The 14,902-nt window shown below is 41.9% G+C and overlaps 1 long non-coding RNA gene across 2 annotated transcripts; it reads right to left on the reverse strand.

Moving 5' to 3' along the window:
• Nucleotides 1–462: 462 nt before the first annotated feature.
• On the reverse strand, nt 463–14,450 carry LOC308486737. 2 transcript variants are annotated; one of them, XR_013991249.1, is made up of 3 exons: nt 14,263–14,450; nt 3,709–3,798; nt 463–854 (listed from the first exon to the last, which is right to left on the reverse strand). It is a non-coding gene; the product is annotated as an uncharacterized lncRNA (long non-coding RNA). The 2 variants fall into 2 exon arrangements; XR_013991248.1 differs by lacking the exon at nt 3,709–3,798.
• Between the last annotated feature and the right edge of the window lie 452 nt (nt 14,451–14,902).

Raw genomic sequence — 14,902 nt, forward strand, 5'->3', positions numbered from 1 at the left:
ACGAGTGATCACCAAAGAAGAAGAAGAAGAATACACTCAAGAGGTGAGAAGCCCTTGCAACTAGAGTACAGGCCACTTCTAGTATTAGCCAATCATTCTTCCATATAAATTTAAGGAGAAGTGAGTTAGAAAGCTGCCTTATACTGAGTATCTGGCTATTTAAAATCTCAGTATTTTTCCAGTTCAGTGGCTCTCCAGGGTTTCAGGCAAGGTTCTCCTGAAGCTCTAGCTCAGGGTTTCCCAAACTGTTTCTGGACTGCAACTCCCATCATCCCTAGCTAGCAGGTATGGGATGATAGGAATTGTAGTCCAAAAACAGTTGGAGACCCAAGTTTGGGAAACTCTGCTCTAGCTGGAGAGTCTGGGAATTGAACCTGGTACATTTTGCATGCAGAACAGATGCTTTTCTTCCAAGCTACAGACCTTCCTTCTGACCTCCCCCAAATTTAAATAGGCTAGTACTCTCTGACTCCCTCCCCATAATCAGAGAGGACTTTATTGAGACAATAGCTTGGACATGGGGTAGCAGAGCTTCCTTAGCAGATCTCAGACAATGGGGAGAAGCATATGGAGATGTTGTACCTTCAGATACACCTCAGGTGGAAGTCATGAGTTTCATGTTGATTGGATGTATGTTGGCCACTTGAAATAATTGTTGCATGTTAGCTTCTGGCAAGTGGGTGCGACATGGAGATTCAGCTTTTTTCAACAAGGGGCACCACAGGGTTTTTATTTTCCACGGCTTATCCCTATGCATGTCTACAAAACAGGACATCAAGTTAAATGGCACTTACTCCCAGGAGTGTAGGCATCAGATTGAAGCCTTCATCCAGCAGTTTTCAGAACTCTTGCACCTAGTTGAAAGCAAAAATAGGGGCTGCCATTAAACTGAAGGCAAAGGTCATTGTAAGTCCGTGCAACTCGTAAATGATATAGAAAGAAAGGGCAGGCATAGCTATTAAGCATACAGGTATTAGTTGAAATAGAGTCATTTTTCATTGCCAACACGTCTGTCTGGTCTTGTTTTTTCTTCTTCTGGAATTCACTCTAATTCTCGAGAGTAAGGCAAATTTTAGAATAAGTACTGCTTGACATTTACCTTTCCATATATGATAGATATTTGAAAATGAGCATCTGTCAGTTCTCCAGCATCAAAATTAAATTCGCCTTCTGATTAGCCATGCAAATAGCTTGGCCTAGTAATCTCTGCAGCATCTCTTTGGTACTCTGAGACGCCCCTCAGCATTAAGGAATTGTCACTTATCAGTATACTTACCAATTACCATAACGCAAAGGACATTCAAAAAAAGGATGTTAAAGGTTCCGATGATATTAATTTGCCTCCTTCTCTAGTGAATTTCAATTCATATGTGAGCATCCATTTACAATGCCGAGAAAGGAATTCTCCTTTCTCCTGCGCAGGCTCTTGGTGACCGAATCGTATTGTGTTGCTATTTTTAAATAAGATAGAGCCGTCCTTAAACAATATACACTGTGTTTCTAACACTCCAAATAAGACAGCTCAGTATTCATAGTGGAGATTGTTGTTTTACACATTTTTAACGTTATATAAATCTGGAGGCATAAGAACCATTTTCGGAAAACATCTGTCATCGCGCAAGTAATTAGGAGCATTCTTATTTGTTTTCTTTCCCTGTTAGTATGATTTTATATTTCTGCGCATTCATTTTAGCAAATCTTTCAGCATGGAATAAAGTGGCAAATTGTGATGTACATTTCTATAACTTGGAACAACATAGACCAGATCTACTGCTATTCATGATAATTTAGGACCTTTTTTTTTTTTTTTTGGCTACTGAGCATTTAATTAAATGGATTGTCTCCCCGAAGCATCAAATCTATGTAAGCAAGGACTGTATATAAAGCAAGCCTGTCTTCCTTGCTAGCTTCATTTTGGGAGTTGTTAGTACTTCTGATGCACAGCCACCTATGTTTTCCAAAGTGCACAAGGAAGTCAGAGGGCACGCATGGTACCCCATTCTCTTCAGTGAAAAGGACACTGTAGTAGCCCTATTCAGGCATTCAGCACCCATGCACATAGAGAAACATACACAACTAGGCCTGACATCTTGGCAATGAATTGCATGCTGGACAGGCAACCCCAGCTAACTTATTGTAAGGAATAAAAACACCGCTTTTTCATAAAAGGTCAAAAGGCCTCAAACAGTTGCAACATCTGAGTAGAAGGTTGTAACAGCTAGCTAACCGCCAACTCACTTGGGGGCTTATCTTTACTGGCTTGGGGTTAGAAAAACAGGGCAGCTTGTTGCTAGAATGTGGTTTATCTAGACACCTCAGCACACTTCAAAGGGGTAGAAATCATGTATGCCTAAGGGGGTGGTCAAGGTGTGGTTTGGGTAGATGTGTGAGAGGATAGGAACACACTTCCTTATTTGAGTAATGTAATTAAGAGCAAAAGGGATGTGGGTGGCTCTGTGAGTTAAACCACAGAGCCTAGGGCTTGCTGATCAGAAGGTTGGTGGTTTGAATCCCCACGATGGGGTGAGCTCCCATTGCTTGGTCCCTGCTCCTGCCAACCTAGCAGTTCAAAAGCACATCGAAGTGCAAGTAGATAAGTATAGGTACCGCTCCAGTTGGAAGGTAAACGGCATTTCTGTGCACTGCTCTGGTTCGCCAGAAGCAGCTTAGTAATGCTGGCCACATGACCCGGAAGCTGTCTGTGGACAAACACTGGCTCCCTTGGCCTATAGAGCGAGATGAGCGCCGCAAGCCCAGAGTCGTCCACGACTGGACCTAATGGTCAGGGGTCCCTTTACCTAATTAAGAGCGAGGGTCCCTGAATTCAGGTGAATGGGAGATGTCAACAGGGGAGGTACCTTCCAACTCAGGGGAAGGTGATATAAACTTGTCTTTACTCAACTTGGTTGTGCCTGTATTGGGACATCTATCCTTGCAAGAATGTATCAATGAACTCTTTGCTGCTTCACCAACTTTGCTCAGATTTTATTTTAAGGGTCCCAGGACCCCGAGTCTTGGGGCCGGTGTTTTATTTCCAGTGCCAGTCTGCAGGGGGCTGCTTCTACGTACACAGAACATACAGGGTTCCAGCTCAAGGGGGGCAGCCAATATGAATATTGCAGGCTTTACCTCCATCAACATGCTCCGAATGCATAGACAATGTGGGCTGTGAGAGCAGGGCCGGTGGATGGGAGCCACCTCTCTCTGATTCTCCTGCACACTCTTCATTGTTAACCATGTGGAGACTGAGGACTGAAGTGGGCTTAAAGCAGCACGTTGAGAGCCAAAAGCTTAGTTCTTAATGGCCATTATGCTAGAGAAGGAAAATTTGGTATACTGAACAAAGAAAGGAATGCTCGGCCAGTTTTAGTGTGTTTGCAAGGGGAAGTCATCCTTGCCTGATACTACATGGTAGTACCAGATTTGTCTCACAGAGGCTTGAGCAAAATTGAGCATCGTATGAATCCTACCCACCTAGCAGTTCGAAAGCACATCAAAAGTGCAAGTAGATAAATAGCTACCACTCGAGCAGGAAGGTAAATGGCGTTTCCGTGCGCTGCTCTGGTTCAACAAAAAGTAGCTTTGTCATGCTGGCCACATGACCCGGAAGCTGTACGCCGGCTCCCTCGGCCAAAAAGTGAGATGAGCGCCGCAACCCCAGAGTCGGCCACAACTGGACCTAAAGGTCAGGGGTCCCTTTACCTTTACCTTTATGAATCAAGTACACATGACCATGGATCGTTGTGAGTCAGGCTGGATTGGCTCAGAGCAATCTATGACTGTCAGGGGGACAGGCATCTGGTAGGAAAGAGAGACAGGCAAAGCAGGAAAACCGCATGGTAAAGGCTGAGATCTACCTTCTGTTTAGGTCAATATCATGGCTTTCTTTCCCGCCCAACACTCCATTGCATTGATGCTGTTGAGCAGGGGCATCGATCCTGTGAGGTACCATTTCTGCTCCTGCGGGTTGGGGTGCGAAGAAGCACCTGCACAGGACCCAATTCTGCACATTGTCATTAGAAGTCTCCAGATCAGCAAATTTTGCCAAAAGGGGGGGGGGGAGTCAAACAACGCCTCCAGGAAAGGATTTCTGTTTTTAGCATGTGGAAAGCTGAGCTATGGGACTCCTTGCCATAGGGAAATCTCAGCAGCAAAGAATTTAGCCATTTCCAAAGGTGGATTAGATATCAGATGTCTGTAATTGCCAGCTGGTTATGCCAAACTCTGCCTCCATCTGGAGCCATTTTGAGACTGGTGGGCCTCAGTAATTTTCAGCCATCTGAAGCACATAGGAAGTCTGAGAATCCCTGCAGTATGCCAGTGCAACAATATTCACCCAAATCCCTTTGTTGTTGTTGCTTTTTAAATCCTCAGTTAGAGAAATAGGGTGTCCAAAGAAAACATGTTGCTTTGCTGAGGTAAAATAAACACATAATTGCCCTGGAAAGTCCAGTAAAAAGAGCTGTACATTTAATACTTAGATTTCTTAGTAGCGATAGCTCTAGAAATACTGTAGCTGGTTTGATGAATACCGAACAGCTTTGTCTTTCATCTTTTATTCCCCCCTCAATACATGATGCTTATTAGGACAAATCCTTTCATTCACACAGAGAAGATAGGGAATGTCTGATAGGACTTGTTCTACCAAACATCAGCACTTTGCTAAAAGAAGAAATTCAGTGTGGTGTACCATGGTCAGAGGGCAAGACCTGAGCAATGGGGGGGGCATGATTCAATCCCCACACAGTCATGAATCTGACTGTGTGACCTTGGGTCAGACCCCATGTCTCAGCCTACCTGCCAGGAGCACAACAGCCATGTAAGGTAGATTTGGGCGAAGGCATGGTAACTGAACCAAGGTCATCTAAGCAGCTTCACAACTTGTAAAAATCCCATGTATATTGCCTGCAGCTCTTTAAAAGAACAGCAGGATATAAAGGCGATGCATAAATACATACATAAACAGTTTGCTAATAGCTTGATGCAAATAGAGAGAACATTTTGCACACTCATAAACCTGAAAAATTTCTCCTGATTATAAGCTTCTCCACCCCTGTTGATGTCAACTTCTACATGCTTTGATATGGAAAGCAGTTAACTATACTTTTTTTAAAAAAAAAAACACACACACACACACACCCAACCTATAAAAACCCTCTTTGATGCCAAAGCCTCCAGTAAAATAGTTATTTAATTTGTTCACAGACCTGTAGGCAGAAAAAATGCTCTGACAGAATCTTCACCCTAAGACATTATTAGGAGTGTAATGTAATTTTGTCAACTCTGTCTTCTGGTTCCAGTTCTGGGGTTTGGAAGAAACTCTTTTAATCAAGGCAATTATACGACTGTTGTTCTGAAATTCCAATATACTTGTTGAATTATGTTAACTGCTGTATACTGTGCTATAAAATGGTGCCAATTAAAGAGAACTCATCATGGTGTCTCCCAGATGCCCTCAACCTGGTGTCCTTGATATATTTTGGACTGCAATTCCCATCGGCACTGGCCAGTACAGGCTAGGACTTATGATAATTGTAGTCCATAACATACGCAGGGCAACAGCCTCTGTTCTTATTTAGCCTGTGTTATGCCCTGTTTTGTGTGCTTTATTACCATTTGACACAATATTTTTGTGTTTTATCATTTCTATTGCATACCTTCCAACATTTCTCTGATGAAAATAGGGATGTCCCACTCCATAATGTTAATTTTACTATTTATACCCCACACATCTAACAGGGTTTCCTCAGCCACTCTGGGCAGCTTCCAACATATATAAAAACATAATAAAACATTAAACATTAAAAAAACACACCTTTCCTATACAGAATTGCCTTCAGAAGGCTCGGGGTTGGATAACTCCATAGCCTTCAACATTTATCCAATGAAAATAGGGACATCCTAAGGAAAAGTGGGACATTCCATGATCAAATCAGAAACCAGAACGGTTTCTCTAAATCAGGGACATCCCTGGAAAATAGGGTCTGCCATTATGTCTCAGTATTATTGATACTGTTTTTTTCTGGTGGATGACAATGGAAAACAATTCTTTGCCTGGAAATAATTTGGGAGAATCTGCAAAAAGCATAGCACTTCTGAAGAATGTTGGTGGTTCTTTTGCACCCATACCTGAGATAATGTCCTTTACAATACAATCAATTCTGAGTTCAGCAGTAATCTCAGGGCCAGTGGATTGGAGCCTTGTAGTTCATTCTGAAGTGGACCTAAAACTAGGGATGGGCATATTAGCCTATTTCTATACTGTGCTACCTTTGCATGCATTCAAACACAAGTCAGTTCTATCCCATTTTCTACAATTTATTTTTTAAAAAAAAACACACACACATTAAAAGTGCATTTAGGTTGTACATATTTTCACACATTGTCCCATAAAACACGTTTCCACACATTTCCGCTATAAAATACTCAGTTTTGTTTGCTTTCCTACACATTCTCCCTAGCATTTTATTAAAAAAAACTAAACCTAATTGCAAAATCTGGAGAAGTACACAATATGATTGTTAACTGCATTCAAATATGTATCAGAAACTGAATTAGCTTAGTTTACTTTAAAATCCAAATTGAACAAGATTCTTCTCCATCTCTGTTGTTTTTGGTGGAAGATAATTGTCTCCTAAATTTTGTAGTTTTTTGTCCAGGATCTTCTAGGTAATAATACCTTCAGCATGAATTTAGTGGCTTCTGACATGGAAGAACAATTGGTGCTTAGGAGTTAGCTTGAAAACCAGGTTCATACCTGCTAAATTTAAAATATCTAAACAATCTTATAGATTATTCCCTTATCTTGATGACTTCATCCTTCTTGCCACTTGACTAATGAAAGCCAAGGATATTTTAATGCTTTCCTTCATTGTAAATAGCTTTTTCAGAGCTAATCTGCAGCAATAAATTTGGCTCATATAAAGACAAGCATGCATTGCAAAATCATCATGAACTTACTCAAATATGACAGATATGAGACCAAAGTTGGGCTGCCCTGGGCTGGAACCTAGCTGAGTGAACTTCCTAGGACTATGTATGGATCAGAGCAAATATCTAACTAGTTCATCATTCTGTTCTTATATTGACCAACCAGATGCCTATGGAAGTCCACAAGCAGGACATGAATATTCAGAGGCATAGTTATCTGGCAATACCCTACGGTTTGGCCAGGCCTGGTATAAATACTCAGAGTTCTTCCTGGTTGAGTGATCAATATCTTCTAGCAACTCTCCAACGCCAGACTTGGACTGATGTGGAGAAAACTGGAAGTCCATATTTGGAGAAGATATTCATGGCCCTGACAATAGATACAATATTCCATAAAGCTCTCTACGGTGAGACCCATTGTTAGGATAATTCTATCTCCTTTCCAAATATATAACCAGTATGTTATTCAACTGAACAAATGTAATTTGTATGCAGCCTTAATCATGCACACTTTTTAGAAACTGGCATCAGGCACTAAGTAAAATCCTGTCAAATGGCTGGCAGAAGATTAACTCTGACACCTAATGACATGCCAAAGTCTGACAGAATAAGAACTTACTGTATAACCAGTGTCAATCATTCAGCAAGTGCCACTTCAAATGTTTATCCTGTTAGTGGAGACATCCATCTGTGCCAGAATTCAAAACACCGCCGTGCCTCGTCGAATGCGAAAAATGTGTTGAATGCGAAAGTGAAAGTACATGAAAATGTGCCAAGAGGATGTGTATGAGTTTAAAGGAGAGAACGGAAAAAGCGTGGAGGGAGAAAGATATCCCCCCCCCCCGGAAATATCCAGTGATTGTATTGATATTACTCATTCACATTCTTTGTGCCAAAGATCTGATCCCTCAGCTTTCTACCACGTAAAGGATGGGTTCTCTGAGACTAAATAAGTCGTAACATAGAAGTGGTGTAGCAGATGACTCCACACTCCCCTGGCATGCCTTCCCAAAGTGAAACCTTGTTGATGTGTGGTGGTGTGGAGCATGTAACATATGAAGCCACCACAGACTGATTCAGAACATTGGTCCATATGTTTCATTATTGTCTACACTTCTGAAACCGAAATTCACAAATTCACACCTTAGTTTAGATGGAGGAGGTCCATATCTTACAGCATGGTCATCTCAAGAGAGGTTTGTTCCACCCCAAGCTTGCCAGATCATTTTGCATAGTTCTAGCCCATGGATTCCTCCTTTATATCTCAATAAAATCCTACCATTTGTTAATTTCTAGAGTTAGGTGAATCCCCCCAACCTATAAAAATATACTTATCTGAGAGGACCCTGAGTAAACATGCACAGCATTGAACACTTAGATACGTTTTAGAATGCAAAAAGAGCAATTTAGAAGAGCAATTATTCCCTTTTTAAGTCAAAAAAGTGTCTGCCTCATCCATCAAAAATTTGGGACAGGACCAATGGACTGTTCTATTTTATGTCTCACTCTGCATGACTATTGGCCCCAAATGTTCTTTGTAAATCCAGTCATCCTATGACTCAAGAACACAATTTATGCAGGAACACACTGAATTACTCACTTTATTCTAGTTGATGTGTGGTAGTGAGAAACATGTAACCTATGCAGCCACCTTATACTGAGTCAGAACATTGGTCCATATGTTTCATTAATGTCTACAGTTCAGAAACTGATACGGGGGACTTCCGGGGTGGCGCCATCGGCAATGGCGGACTCCCTCTGATCTGGAGGGACTAGCTCCACGCGAAACGGGTCTTTTCCGCTACGGTGAAGTGGGGACCCTTTCAAAAATCACAGGCGGATGAAGCCTGTGACCATGGGACTCGGCGGGCGCCCTTAGCGCCCCCCAACCCACAAAAGAACCCATTAACGGGCTCCGGAGCGAAGAGGGGGAAGTGGCGCGGTGCTGAGAGTCAACTGCTTCTTCCGTGGAGCGAAGCCGCATAGCCGTTGCAGGAGAGCGCTGCCTTTTTCCTGGGACAATTTGGCTTCTAAAATAATCACCCGTGAGTACCTAAATTTGGACAATTGGATTTTAAATAAGGACTTGTGAGCAGAAAGGAAAATTGGACTTAAAAGTTTACCTCAATTTGGCACTGAAACGGGAGGGTCTAAACAGGAAGTCAGCCTTCCGTTTCTTTGTAGATAGATTAAAGCAAAGACATGGCAAACTAGAGCTCAGAAAATCGCCTGTAAAAGATTAACTTTCATCATTTAAAATTGTTGAACCCCCTTCGGAAGCAGGAGAAGAGGGGGGATTTTTTCGGACTGTTTAAACCTGCAGAAGTGAGGGTAAAGTAAAATAACTTTCCACCGTCCTGATCCTGGAGCGGGGTGTTAGGACTGACGTTTTTTGAAGCTCATTGACCAGAGACAACTTTTTGACAGATAGCTATAAGAAGAGAAACATTGATTCCATTGTTCCCCTTCGCTTTTTAAAGGAACAAATATTGACATAATATCTGAAAAAGGAAACTTTGTTGCTAGACTTGTCTTTAAAAGAAAGAACAAATAGAAGTTTTCCCCCTAGAGGGAGACTGTGAAACTGTAACCAACTCCGGGGAGCTTGCAGCTGTCACAGATTACAATCGTGGGAAAAGACTTCTGACCTTGCAGGACAATGTATTCAGAAGCTCTGTTGTGTGCTTTCTATAAAACAAATGCCCTACTGGAACAGTTACATGAGAAGACGGATTTGATGACTGATTCGATCAGAAATTTTAAACAGGCAGTGGGAAATTTTGAACAGGCAGTGGGAAAATATATGGAGCCCACCCAGGAATTAAATCAGGAGTGTGCCCTGACAGAACAGATGAGGGAAGAGGATGTTGCTGAATCTTGGGCGCCAGAGATGGAGGGAGCTGTGGCCCAACAGGAACATGAGCTTTTGTATTTGACAAATGAACTTGGAAAAAGCCAGATTTGGAAAGAAAAAGTTTGGTTTGGTTTGGAAATGGGGGGCTGGATAGACCCCCCTATGCAGGGATGTTTGGACTTTTCAAGTCTGGCAATGGGCCGTGAGATGTTTGGGGTTGTGGGGGCTCCTAATTTTGGAGGGATTTTGAAACATGTTCTTAAATACCACATGGAGTTTACTGTGGATTATGGAAAAGGGGCTGATCTGTCGAGAAGGGTCAAAAACATTGTTAAGCTGGAGTTCCCACGAGTGAAACGAGCAGGAGACAAGGGAAAATACAGTTATAAATATGAAGAAGAGCTGCGGAAGGGACATGGAAGAGACTTAAGGGCCTCGGATATAAGGTTACCAGGTTAATGCGCTAGATCGATGGGATAATAAGGACTGACAAAACCCGGGACCAGGAGGAAGGGACGCTGGATGAAGATTGGATTGTTTTTATTTCTTTTTTTACTACTAGGATTGTTTTATAAAATTGATGAATGTTAGAAAAATGTTGGAATGAAATTACTTGGCTTTAGTAAAAATGTGTAAAGGATTATGTAAGAATATTATGGTTATGAGAAGTTGGTAAAAATAAGATTTAAGTTTTACGTTTCAAGGTTTTTTATGGTAAGATAAGATTAAAATAGTTTAAGGTAATGTAATGACAGAATATTATGAAATATGGAAAGGATTTGCTGCGACAATTAACAACTAGGATACAAAAAAAGGGAGGAGGAGGAGGTCAAAGAAAGAAGGTAATGACAGTTGAGGATTTGAGAATAATGGATTTGTTTTTAAATGTTTGTGGTGTATTTTTTTTTTAATTTGTATTGTTTGATGTGGTTTGTTTTTTTCTTTGCTTTTTCTTTTTTCTTTTTCTACTTTGTTCTCTTTTGTAATTTAAAAAAAAAAATTCCAATAAATATCATTTTAAAAAAACCAAACAGAAACTGATACGGGGGGAAATGGAAGAGGACGTCTTCACTCCAGTATGACTCCCCTTTATCACATAAAGATAAAGGTAAAGGGACCCCTGACCATTAGGCCCAGTCTTGACCGACTCTGGGGTTGCGGCACTCATTTCACTTTATTGGCCAAGGGAGCTGGCATACAGCTTCCGGGTCATGTGGCCAGCATGACTAAGCCGTTTACCTTCCCGCCGGAGCAGTACCTATTTATCTACTTGCACTTTGATGTGATTTCGAACTGCTAGGTTGGCAGGAGCAGGGACCGAGCAACGGGAGCTCACCCCATCGCGGGGATTCGAACCGGCGACTTTCTGATCAGCAAGTCCTAGGCTCTGTGGTTTAACCCACAGCACCACCCACGTCCCTTCTTTATCACATACACAGCCCCAAAAGACAACAACAGGAATCCACCGACAGCATACAAATCAACATGGCTAACTTGACCCACCCACCCCAAGCAAATCTCACTGCAGCCACCCCCAACTTCTCTCACTACCAAGGAAATATAACAAGCGAATAGAATGAGAACTTACCCAAGTGATGTTGACACTAAACCCCACACATACAGTAAGTAAAGAAATATAAGCTTTACCACACCACCCCCTCTCTCCAGAGGCGGCAATAGCTGCTATGGCACCCAGAGCAGCCCACGGGGGAGGGGCTAGCCGCCCTTGGGGTGCTACGGCGCATGTCCCAGGGGGTGTGTGCCAGGGTGGGGTGCGTCCTGGGGGGCGACTCCTGCGGCAATTTCACACACCCCTTAGGGATGACACCAGGGGCAGACCATCCCCACCACACCCCCTTTTCTCCACCAGTGCCTCTTTCCCCCCTCTTTTTCTTCCCAGCCTTATACTGCATATAACTCTAATGTCTCACACCAAATGTAATAGATCTGTAGAGAACATAACCTGAAATAAAGACAATGCATGTACTTTTGTAAACTAAGAAAATCTTCAATAAAAAACAATCAAAATAAAAAAGCAGAAAAAAATATTGTCTACACCAGGGGTAGGCAATCTAAGGCCCGGGAGCCAGATGCGGCCCAATCCCCATCTCAATCTGGCCCATGGACGGTCCGGGAATCAGCGTGATTTTACATGAGTAGAATGTGTGCTTTTATTTAAAATGCATCTCTGGGTTGTTTGTGGGGCCTGCCTGGTGTTTTTTTTTACATCAGTAGAATGTGTCCTTTTTATTTAAAATGCATCTCTGGATTATTTGTGGGGCATAGGAATTCGTTTATTATTATTTTTTCAAAATATAGTCTGGCCCACCACATAGTCTGAGGGACAGCGAACAGGCCCACGGCTGAAAAAGTTTGCTGATCCCAGTCTACATTGACTGACACTAGATCCCCAATGCAAGAACTTTCCCTAGCCCTGCCTGGAGATACCAGAAATTGAACCTAGGTCTTTTGAAGGCAAGACTCCCCATTTGAGTCTTCCTTAGCTCCCTTGCTATCTCAGCGATGGCTCATCCACCTATGGCCTAAGAACCATTGCAAAGTGAGACACAGACCTGCCCTCTTTCTAAGCAAGGCATTCGCAGTAAGCCACTTGCATGGCACGGTAAAACAGAAGTTCTTGAAAACACACATAAATGAAGTTGACTCTTGCAAAAATTCACAGCGTGAATGGCTTCTTGTTTACTAATGCTCTCAGTTAAAAGCTTTGCAACTCCGACTAGTGGAAATCAGCTCGAAATTCAAAATCTCAGTAGGACAGGGATGGTGCTTTCCTGCTAGGAAGACGAAGACGAAACCTGCTGAGACCACACCACAACTGCTGGTTGCTTTGCTCTCAAGCTTCCTACAGATGCTTTTGAAAACCGGGGAGAAAACATAGCTCCTTTCCCACAATAATTTCTCCTTTGTTGTCATTGCTTTGTATGAAAAAAAGAAAGGAAAGGAAAGATAAGCTACTGTCTGCCTCCTGGGTGCACCGAAGCAAGAACTGGAAATTGTATGTAGTTGTCCCTTTGTTGCGGTGTGGAAAGAGGATGGCCACAGGACCAACACAGGGAGTTCCAGCTATTCAGTGTGAATTTAATACAGTGGATTACATGAAAATATGGACAAGCCCATAGCTTTTTACTGAGCCAGCTTCCATTGGCACAAAAGGCCAGATGTTTGTGAGTTACATTCCGAGCGTAGTCCAGAAGAATGGACAGGCTGCTAATTCTCAGTGTTGCACGATAAAGAGTGCTGTGTGACTCATAATAACTTGCAGAGGGCGTGCCTGTATTTTTAGGTTAGTGTGGCCCAAGAGGACAGAAATAGCTTGCCCAGTGGATAAAATTCCACTGCCAACCCACCCTGATAAGTGGCAGTGTCCCTGCAAGGAACCTAGTGTTGTGGCTTCCCTCTGCTCCTGCCTAAATAACCCAAATAACCTGTAAACTCAAATAATGCTTCTGCAGAGGAGACTTCTTGTTGCCTCTCTAGGCAATTCACTGTCCTGCGCTTGGGCCCCTCCAGACAGCCTCCTCTGATAATTTTGCTATTTTTTCCCCTCTCTCTTTTGTGTAATAATTTTATTAATTTTCACAAAAAAACAAAAACTACATTAAAAAGGCATAAAATAAAACATTTAAAACAACTGTATATACAATCCATATTAAATCCATAGTATGCCCTGAACTTTCCTCCACCCTCTCCCTTGGTTTCTTTATAATATTTGCATTCACACATGTCAATAAAGTCTTTATCTCTGATTACTTCCAATTTTGGTACATTGTCTATAATATTACAAGTGTTATTTAAAATTCTGCTAATGTATTAACTTGTGTACATTGCTTTTGTAAATATGCAATAAACATTTTCCATTCTTTTGTATATTTGTTGTCATCTTGATTTCTAAGTTTCCCGGTTAATTTAGCCATTTCAGCATACTCCATTAATTTAATTTGCCAATCTTCTTTGGTGTGGACTTCTTCTTCTTTCCAATGTTAGGCTGGCAATGTCCAGGCAGCTGTTGTTGCATACATAAATCAATTCTTATATTCTTTAGGTAGATCCATTCCTGTACTACCCAATAGAAAGGCTTCTGGATTTTTAACAAAGGTTATTCTTAACATTTCTTTCAATTCATTATATATCATTTCCCAGAATTTTTTAATAACCTTACACTGCCACCGCATATGATGAAACGTACCTTCTATTTCTTTACATTTCCAACATTTATTTTTATATATATTTGCCAATTTAACTGGTGTTAAATACCACCTATATATCATTTTCATATAATTCTCTTTAAGTAAGGTACAGGCTGTAAATTTTAGATCATTCTTCCCAAGTCTTTCCTAATCTTTCACCTGAATATTATGTCCCACATCTTTTGCCCGATAATTTTGCTATTTCTCTGCATTACGCTTACTCGGATCATTCAGTCACAACCGACCCCAGAGCAAAGTTGAATTACTCACCCTCAATTTTATCAGGGAGGGCCACCATTTATGTTCATTCCTCCCAGTCAGGAGTTATGCATCACTTCTGGGGCAGTTTACTAGTTACACAACCTCCAGGTTCAAAGGTTGCCTTACACTACAATCTTCTGTGACAAAACGCCTGTTGCTGGGGAGCAACAATGGGAGAGGGCTCTTGTTTCCATGCCCTGCTTGGAGAGGTATCTGATTGGTCACTGTGGGAAACAGGACTAGATGAGCTTTTGGTCTGATGTTGTAGAACTCTCCTTTATGTTCTCATCAATGACTTGCAGAGACCTGGGGAGGGTGAGCTTCTTGTTAGAATTCCTGCTCCATGATTGCAGTCATGGGATTTTTGCCTATCACATGACGGTGTATGTTTTGACTCCACAGAGTGGGAAGTGATAAAGACAAGATGTTTTGTGTTACTGTGTTTCCTGAAGTGGGATTAGTGTCCCTTGCTCTCTTTCTCTTTGCTGTCTGATGCTAGAGAGAAAGGGAGCCATGTTGCAGTGCTCTGTGTGTGTTTATATGTAAATAAAGTAGATTAGCCAAAATGCTGAGTTACTGAGGTCTGTTACGCATGATGAACAAACTCTGAGGATCCCTAAGTGTGACGGTGTCGGTTGGCATTGGTCGC

This window comes from Podarcis pityusensis, assembly GCF_964106645.2.
Source record: "Podarcis pityusensis genome assembly, chromosome: 10".
In the NCBI taxonomy this organism is placed as follows: Eukaryota; Metazoa; Chordata; class Lepidosauria; order Squamata; family Lacertidae; genus Podarcis; species Podarcis pityusensis.